The sequence below is a fragment of the Grammomys surdaster genome, unplaced genomic scaffold, assembly GCF_004785775.1.
Source record: "Grammomys surdaster isolate TR1022 unplaced genomic scaffold, NIH_TR_1.0 126059, whole genome shotgun sequence".
NCBI lineage: Eukaryota > Metazoa > Chordata > Mammalia > Rodentia > Muridae > Grammomys > Grammomys surdaster.
Window position 1 is genome coordinate 3,934,153 of NW_021620869.1, and position 8,282 is coordinate 3,942,434.

Genomic DNA, 8,282 nt, shown 5'->3' on the forward strand with positions numbered 1-8,282 from the left:
AATATATTTTTAATCTTGAGCTGCCAGGAGTAGTGGCACAGACCTTAATCCCGGCACAGACCTTAATCCCAGCACTCAGAAGGGAGAAGAAAATTGTGAGTTGAAGGCCAGCTTGTCCTACACAGAGTTCCAGAACACCCTGGGCTACCTGGCTTAAAACACAATAACTAACTAATTAAACAAACAAACAATTCAATAAATACATAATCTTAAGAGGTTGGAACGATATCTCAGTGGTTATGAACACCGGTTGCTTTTGCAGAGAACCCCCGTTCGGTTTCCAGCACTCACAAAGCTGCTCACAAACATCTGCAGCTCAAATTTCTGGAGATCCAGTGCTGCCTTCTGGCCTCCGTTAGCACCAAGCATGCATAAGACATGCGCGCGGTGAGCAAACATGCAGGCAATATATATACTATTTTTAAATTAAAAAAAAAATCTTGCAGTCACCCGCGATTTCCTTCTTTTCCTGTCATTCCACTTCCTGTCAGTCCACCATTTGTAAATCCATCTCCACTGTGCTCCTTGCCACTGCGAGAGCCCATCTTGGGGAACACGGAGGAACTGAGAAATGGAGGGGCTGCAGCGCCTCTGAAAGGTAGGTTCAGAGCCACTAGGCTGGACCCAAGTCTTGGCCCCGCCCCTCACGAGAGCAGCCGCAGGCCCTCCTGCGAGAGGCAGTGTTCCCGTGCGCCCCCAGAAACCTGTGCGCGAGCAGGTGCCAACGGTGCCAACGATGCCAACGGTGCCAAGGGCGCCAGAGGGGCTGGCAGCCGAAGGAGGAGCGGCTGCGTTCTGCTGAGCCTCTGAGGGATCAGGCTTGCCGGAGGAGGGGCGCTCACGGCACTGCATCTCCGAAGCCCCTGAACACCATGGAGGTGGTTTACCGTTGGTGGGTGCCTCCTTCATCTCCAGGCCCAACCCTTTTAACCGGCAACTATCTTAGCTATGTCTGTAGCTACCTATGTGAACCTTCCCCGTGGACTGCCACAACTGAAGCTCCAGCTTTTTATCCAATCCCTCTACCTAGGAAGCTTGTTCTCACCCCCAAAGCCCCCTGCCACCCAGCAAGCCAGTCCCCACTTCCCCTCCCCCCGCCCCTGCAATGGGTGAGCCAGAAGCCATAGTGCAGCCCTTTTAGGGAAGGTGACTTTGCCTTGTCCTTCTCTGTTGCAGGATCTGAGCAGCCACTCACTGGGCAGCACTTTAGCTGCTGTATTCACCATGCTGAGGGAGGCTATGGGCATCCTGCCCAGAGAAGCAGGATGCCCAGGACCATGCCTACCTTCACCAAGGTGAGTGCTCTGTGGGAGGAGAGCCAGGCTGAAGAGCCTAGAAACCGGAGGTTGAATGCCCTTCCTTCCTCTTTCTCCCTCCAGTGCTCCCAGACAGGTTCTGCTGGTCTTGAGGGGTAGTTGAGGAGGAACCACCCAGTCCACAGAACTGAGTCCACAGAGGCAGCCCTGGGCATCCACTCTTACAGAGGGATGTGGGATGCTGGACAAAGACAATGGGAGGCAGAGGGCAGAGAAGGACCATTGCGTATGGGATGGAATGTAAGAGCTTTAGGATTGACCTTGAACCCAAATTTCTGTTTGTTTTCTAAGGATGTGGTGGGAACTTGAAACCTGAGACTTCCAGAAGATTTCTGGCCACCAACTGGTGCCTCACACAGAAACTCCACAGGTCCTGCCAGCACTGGACCCTTGCTCTTTCTCCTGTAGCTTTGCCTTGGCTCAAGACCCATCCGCACCAGTTCTCTGGTCCCTGGGAGATCCTTTGGAGGCCTGGCTGTCCCTGTGCTCTGCAAGAGCAGACAAGATGTGGGTCTTGTTGGGCCCCAAACAGGCCCGAACCTCTGCATGAAGGAGGAGACTGGAGTCTCTCCATCCAATTTAGGAATTCTGTGAACAAATCACTGGAGACAGCCTGTTTCTCTTTGTGACCAGGAGGAGTTTCAGCAGGAAATTCAGCCTAGTCCTGGGGGCCACAGCCTCTGACTTAAGAATGTAGTTTCAAAGGGGATGATATTTCCCAAGCATCAGTGTGTCAGACACAAGGCCAGGACAGAATAGTGAGCATGGTGAGAGTTGAGGAAAAGCTGAGATGCCCTCCGACAGGCAGGCCCCAAGGAAGGCTGCCTGAAGGAAGTAGCCCGTCAGCCCTGCAGGCTGTGGAGGTGGTCAAGAGTGGTTGAGCACTGGGTTTGTCTTTCAGATTTCTGATTTCCACAGCAAATTCCTATAGTAACTTGATCCCTGAGATAAAGCTCCTGTCCTCTAAACGTGGAAGGGAAATGGGCATGTGGGAAGCGGCTTCTCCTTGGAGGGAGCTGGGCTGTGTCAGAAGGGTTCAGCAATGCTGTCTTCTGTGGCTCCGCTGACCTCTCCTCCTTTCCCACTGGGTACAGAGCTTGTGCCTTCTGGACCGTGATCCTGTGAGACTTCTTGGCAGCAGCTTCCTTAGAACTGGAGGTCTAGGTTGACTCTATCCCATCCAGTTATGCTCCCTACTGTCCTGTGGTGGAGGCGCCAGTGGGGCAGTACCAGAGCAAAGATGGGATGTGGCACCCACACGCAGAAACCCTCCAGGGGTTCAACCTGGGTAAAGAAACTCAGCCAGAGATGTCTGTTGCTGTGTAACAAACTACCCCGCAATTTAGCAGCTTAAACATATTACAGGTTCGGCGGTTTAGGAATCTAACTGGTTGGTGGTATCTCTACCTGGCGGTTGTCTCACTCACAGGCTACAGTCTGAGTGTGCTCTGGCCATGATCTCTCATGTGAAGGCCCAGTTAAGATGCTGTCACTCTCAAAGTACAGTTGACAGGATTCAGTTCCTTTCCAGCAAACCCACAAAGGGTCTTATTTTCTGCTTTTTTGGCTGGAGGCCTCACTGAGTTCTTTGCATGGGCCTATCCACAGTGCGTCTCCCCATATGACAGGTGTCTCCCACCTGGGAGCAAGAGAGCAAAGCGAGAGAGAGCAGATGAGGAAAGTGGGCTCTGTCATCCGTCTGATTTCATAAGGAAAATTCTGGAATGTTTTGAGTTGGAGACCATACTAAAAGGGAGCAGAGCCACACTGGAGTACATACATCAGGAAGGGGACATGGAAGACTACCTCATGGGCACCTCCACAGCCTGCCACGACACCATCCAAACCCTGTCAGTGTCCTCACCAGGGCACGCTATTGTGTTCAGTAGCTTGTTACCCTAGTGTGTCACTTTTTTAAACACTGTAATACCCTGAGATATACCCAGGGAGTCAGAGGTACATGCTTGCCAGAGCTGCCTCTGGTCTCTGTTGACCCTTTTTCAAGGCAGCTGGTCCCCTTGAATTTCCCTGGGTGGCATAGGGCCATCTAAAGCTGGGTTGTTAGGCTGTCATTCATAGAACAAGCTTGGGGCTTGCTCTGAAATTGATACTTCAGAGATCGCTTAGACTTGGAGACAATGACGGCTAAGCATGTGGGGAAGTCAGCCTGTGTCCTTGCCTGTATTTGACCCACAGGGGTCAGATAAGGCTCGAAGAGCATCAGAGCCCATATCTTGGGAGAACACCTCTTCATCCTTCTAGACAAGATCAGGCTTACCTCTCTGTGGGTCCCTCAGAACTCCCTAAGGCTTTGATGAAGTTGGAACTCTATCCGCACCAGCCCTAAAGCCACCAGTTCTGCAACAGGGTGTTCATCATCCCTTGGCAATCTCTGATAACTTTGGTGTTTTTTTTTTTAAAGAATTTCCCTGCTCAAGGTCCACGAAGAGCTGGCACCTTTGTTTATTTTGTCTATAGAATAAACTCAATCTAGCAAGGCCTGTATGTACTGGAGATATGTTACATATGAGAAACTGTATCCACTCCTGCCTAAAGCTCATCTCTTGATTGGTGAACCTCAACCCCTGCTTTTGCTCTCTTTGACAAAATAGAAGGAAAACTGCAACCGCCGGAAGTGGTGTAAGAGGACCTTGATTTTAGAGTTGCACTGTACCTTCCCGTGCTCAGTGTCAAATTCCTTTCTGCCTCCGTCCTGCTCCTTCAGATATCTGAACCGGAATCTCCTTGGCCATCCATAGACTCAGTAGGCTGGAAGGAGATCACTGGATTCCTTCACCAGCTCCTCAATAGGCCAGCAGTTGAAGCCAGACATGGAACTGTCTTCTATTCAAGTATGCAGCAAAGTTGATACACATTGTAGGTATCCACCTGAATGTACCATTCTGCATTTGCAAGGCCTAGCCACTCCACATCTGGTCAGCCTCAGCACTAAAATAGTAACTTGCTAGAAAGGTAAAATAGCATAGCTATTAAAAAAAATTCAGTGGTTTCTCAGACTCCACGATTACCATGTGATCCTGTGTGACGGTCCTAGGCATATATGACAGCACAGTGTAACAGCTGTGTCCACAGAACAACTGACAATATCCCAAAGGTGGGAGGGTATTCAACAGGTAAATACAGATGTGAGCAAACATGACCAGTTCATGCAATGGGACATTATCAATGGAGCTCAAATGTGTACATGAATGAATCTTAAAACACTAAATGAAATGTGGAACAAATAGTGTAGGATTCCACTTAAAGCAGAGGAATAGGACAAACTCAAAAAGTCAATGAAGGTTACCCGGAGCAGTTGCAGTGGGGAGTGAATATGACATTGTATGCATACCTGAAATTCTAAAAATATATTAAAAATGAAAACTACAGGGACAGCTTTGGTACTAGATGGTATGTCACCGCTCTAGACTTGGTAGGGCCCAGGAGAAGAGAGCTGATAAATGAGGCAGACAACAGTCTTATGGAATAGTCAACTTTATTCAGAGCATCAGACAATTTATTCTGAGGGTTAAGAATCACATGAGTAAAGTATACAATCACAAGGACAAGATGGTACTTGTCAAGAATGTGTTTTTCCATAGAGGCATATAAACATTTGACTAACAGCAACGAGTCCTCTGAAGTAAACTCACTACACCTGGGAGGAGCACAAAAACACATTCCAAGAACAATCTTGTGTTTTGAAACTGGTCACAAGACTTTTCTCACAAGCACTCAGAATTTTCACAGGACTCCATTCTTGGACCATGTTCCTCAGTGATGGTTGTGACGTAATGTGCTTAGAGCACCAGGATCACACAATTCGTTCCTACAGTGATGGTTTGTAACGTAATGGATGTGCTTAGCACCATGGTCACACAATCAGGGCTGAACTTGCAACTCTGATATGTACTTGATCTTAGTTTACCAGTTGAGATGGTGGCATGTGTCTGTAATCCTCTTGGAAGACTGAGGCAGGAGGATTGCTCCAGGTTTCAGGCCACCCTGGCCTACATGGTAAATTTTGACATAGATTACACAGAAGGACTCTATTTCAGCAAAACATAAGCCAACTAAGAATACTGACAATATAGCTCAATATAGTCATAGCTTTCGACCCAACAATCCAATCTTTGGGCTTTTTCCAATAGAAATGAAAACCTGTGTCCACCAGATGAGCATAGAATGCTCATAGCAGCACTCTGGGTAACAGCTCCCACACAGGTCAGAACCTCCATGTTCACTAAGAGCAGATAGACAATGAGTGGTGTGCATATGTAAGTGGGTGGATTACAGTTTTGACAATGTGGCTGAATGTCACCAAGATGATGCTGAAGGAAAGTTGAAAGAACATGCTGTATGTTTTCTGTCCTGTGTTTTTTCCACCCATGCAGTACAAGCACAAATTCCAGGGCAGAGCGCTAGCAGTGATCTCTTCAGGAGATCATGCCCTCAGTGTGTGTGTGTGTGTGTGCACAATGCACAGATTCTTTCTTTCTGGATCTTTGTTGTGTGGCTGTGTTTGGCTTGTGAAAGTCGTTTAGCTTTATGATTCTTGCACTTGTCTGTAGTTAGAATTTGACTTCAAAGTTTAACCACACACCTGTTAGAATGGTTAAACTCCAGAAGACAGAGAACAAATGTTGGCATGCTGGCACGGATACAGAGAGCAGGCACTCCCATTTCATGATGGGTGGGGAGGTAAAATGGAACAGCCACGTTGGAACACACTGATAATTTTTTCCAATACTAAATATGCTTTCACTATATAACCAAACAAACACACTCTTCTTGTCTATCCAAAGAAGCAGAAAACTTAAGTCCACATAAATGTCTGCACATGGATATTGTGAAGCTTGACACTGACTATCAACATAACTGGATTAACATGTCTACAAAATTCCATTGTGGGTGGGAGAGGGCTAGAGAGTGTGTGTACTTTCTGAAACAATTAGATCACAAGGCTCTGACCTAATGAAAAGTTTAATCCATTGGCAGGTTTAACATTTTAATAGACTGTTGGCAGGTGGTGGGGTGGTGGGAAATGGATACTGTAGAAAGTAGGTGACAGGGAACTTGTCCCTGGTCCCTTCCTGTTGCCATTCCACTCTGCTTCCTGATCACTACGAAGTGAAGAATCTCCTCTACCACATACTCCCATCGCCCTGCTTTCTGCCCAAGTATCTTAAGCCAAGCAACAGACTAAGGGAAAGATTTGTAGTAGAGAAAATGAAATCTAGGAGTTCAGGTACTGTGATTGCCCATAAGCCATTCTTGGGACTTAGTGGAGCCCAGAGATCTAGAGGTGTTAGGAAAATTAACAAATCATGTCCAAAGGGGTACAATCCAAGCCTGATGTGCATGAGATTATGAAGAGGAAAAGAACAGAAGAGAACTTAGGGTCAAGTCAGAATTCCAATTGCCGGGGTGATGACACAGACCTATATATAATCTAGCACTGGGGAGGTAGAGGCATTGTGAATTCAAGTCTAGCCTGATCTACCCAGCAAGTCTTGTCTCCACAAAAGATAATTTTATCAAACAGCCAGACAGAAGTTGAGCCTGTAAACCAGGTAAAGATGGAGTTATCATTAGGAGTAAAACCTGGAGAGATGTCCATACATATAAGGGAAAGACAGGCCATGTGGCAAACACTGCCAGAATTCATGTGGAATGATGGCTGACAAGTCTATTTGCAGGAGTGGGAAATCAACAAGTTTAGTGTGGTGGTTTGAATATGCTTGGTCCAGAGAGTGGCACTATTAGGAGGTGTGGCCTTGTTGGAGGAGGTGTGGCCTTGGATGGGTGTGGTCTTATTGGAGGGGTGTGGCCTTGGATGGGTGTGGTCTTAATGGAGGGGTGTGGCCTTGTTGGAGGAGGTGTGGCCTTGGATGGGTGTGGTCTTATTGGAGGGGTGTGGCCTTGTTGGAGGAGGTGTGGTCTTGTTGGCTTTGAGACCCTCCTCCTAGCTGCCTGAAGAATGTCTGCTCCTGGCTTCTTTTGGATGAAGATGTAGAACTCTCAGGTCCTCCAGCCCAATGTCTGCCTGAATGCTACCATGCTTCCTGTCATGATGACAATGGACTGCATCTTTGAACCTGTAAGCCAGCCCCAATTGTTGTCCTTTATAAGAGTTGCCTAGGTCATGGTGTCTGTTCACAGTAATGGAAACTCTAAGACACTTAGCAAGAGGCTGCTTTGAAGACTTAGTGGGTGATGTCAAGTTGGGGTGGGCTGATAAGTGGGTGAGACGTGGACAAGAGACAATTTGTTATTTCAAAATCCTACATCTGTCATGGAAGAGGCTTCAAACAGTGGCTTGAAGGACTGCTGGGTGGAATCACCTATTGCAGCTAGAGAATACCTGGTTTACATTTGCAAGGAAGCAATGATTTGTTATCTACTGCATCAAGTAAGTCTACACAACACGGGAAAAAACAGGTAAGGTGGTGTTGGAAAGGACTGTTAGGATTTGGGTGTGTGGCCAATACATTTGGGCACATTTAAGGAAGTGAGGTCTTTGTGGGTTGTATGGCAAGAAGAGGTAATTCCACGAATTGCTCTTTTCTGAGACCAGGGGAATACAGAGCACAACTTTGTAATTAGTAAAGCAGCAGCCGTTTTGGTGGCTGAGAAGAGGGATGTCTGGCACTTTTGTGGCTTGCCCAGTGATGGTGTTTTCTCTGGTCTCTATCCCAGTGGGACAGCCGAGACCCTGCTGGGCGCCATCCTGCTCCCGGGAGGTCAGAAGGCGCTTTGCCTGTTCGGTCGCACTGGGAACACCGGACAGGTGCAGACCTGCCTCTCCAGCCAAAAGCCTGTCTGGATGTCAGGCTCAGCGCCACTGTTCTCTTCTTTCCGGGGAAACGCCGTAACAATTTATCACGGGACCAAATGCCCAGGCCAAAAGCGCCTGTGCGCTTGCGCATCCCACCCCCGCCCCGCCCCCGCGCGTAGCACTCTGGG

General features: G+C 48.0%; 1 long non-coding RNA gene across 1 annotated transcript; it reads left to right on the forward strand.

The window, feature by feature from the left end:
- The first annotated feature begins 759 nt into the window (after positions 1-759).
- LOC114610718 lies at positions 760-1,915 on the forward strand. The gene is made up of 3 exons (XR_003709725.1): positions 760-892; positions 1,177-1,295; positions 1,608-1,915. It is a non-coding gene; the product is annotated as an uncharacterized LOC114610718 (long non-coding RNA).
- Positions 1,916-8,282: the final 6,367 nt, after the last annotated feature.